At 40.7% G+C, this 1,139-nt stretch overlaps 1 protein-coding gene across 1 annotated transcript in view; it reads left to right on the forward strand.

The window, feature by feature from the left end:
- The window catches only part of LOC100533313 (glutamate receptor subunit protein GluR2), a gene marked incomplete at both ends in the record, with an annotated part of 127,725 nt that overhangs the window by 122,366 nt on the left and 4,220 nt on the right, over positions 1-1,139 (forward strand). The window contains 1 exon segment of the mRNA NM_001204611.1: positions 71-123.

Genomic DNA, 1,139 nt, shown 5'->3' on the forward strand with positions numbered 1-1,139 from the left:
CTTTCTCTTTCTTTCTCTCTCTCTCTCTCTCTCTCTCTTCTCTCTCTCTCTCGCTCTCTCTCTCTTTCTCTGTGTGTGTGTGTGTGTGTGTGTGTGTGTGTGTGTGTGTATGTCTGTTTGTCTGTCTCTCACTCTCTCTTTATCTCTCTTTTTGTCTCTGTCTGTCTGTCTCTCTATCTCTCTTTCTCTCTCTATTCCTCTCTCCCTCCCTCGCTGTCTCTTTCCCTCCCCCTCTTTCTCTCTCTCTCTCTCTCTCTCTCTCTCTCTCTGTCTCTCGCCCTCGCTCTCTCGCTCTCCCTCTCTCGCTCTCGCTCTCTCTGTCTCTCTCTGTAATACCTTGTAAGTGTCTGAAATGTCTAACGTTTCACAGCAAGTTTACTCAAAAAATTCATGGGGTTAACCTTAGTACCCGTTCTCCCTTCTAACCCCCCTCCCCCGTCCACTCAGCCTTGGAACAGCCTGGTTTGAGAACTATAGACAAAAGCGACAACATGCTATGACTTCTTTTACAGGCAACGAACCAACATAATTTTAACACTTAATTAATTGTTTATTTATTTGATGGTTTTTTTTTGCTTTTTGTTGTTATTGTGTTCAATTATGGCGCAATTTTATTTCGTCTGTAACCAAAATTTAATTTTGACAAACAACAACGAAAACAGAGAATGGCTAGTTGCATTTGAGATGTGGCGCAACTGAAGAATGGCCAGAATAATCTGAAAAGCAAGACAGTCTAAAAATTGGTCGCTTTTAAGCACAAGGGGGCTTTCCCAAAAAAATGCTGTTTTGAGAAAATTGAATGTAAAGTTTTAGGATCCTTGTTCAGTTGCTTTAAAACAGAAGGAGAATTTTCTCTATAAACAAACAAATATACACACCAATGAAACCAAACTTCTCCTACAGTTAGGGCAATGCCCACTTTTGGTGTCTGTTAAGATTTCTGGAAACCCCCGAAATCTGGGTTAGCCCACTTGTCCTTATTAAAAGCGACCACTTATGAGGTTCATTAGAATTTCCACACTGGACAAACCCTGCGTAACTAAATAAACTTTATAAAAATACAATAACTTGGTCTCTTAAAACGACACCAAACGATTGGTCGCTTTTAAGAACAAGCGAGTTAACCCAAATTTGGGGGG

The sequence above is a fragment of the Aplysia californica genome, unplaced genomic scaffold (assembly GCF_000002075.1).
Source record: "Aplysia californica isolate F4 #8 unplaced genomic scaffold, AplCal3.0 scaffold00057, whole genome shotgun sequence".
Taxonomy (NCBI): domain Eukaryota; kingdom Metazoa; phylum Mollusca; class Gastropoda; order Aplysiida; family Aplysiidae; genus Aplysia; species Aplysia californica.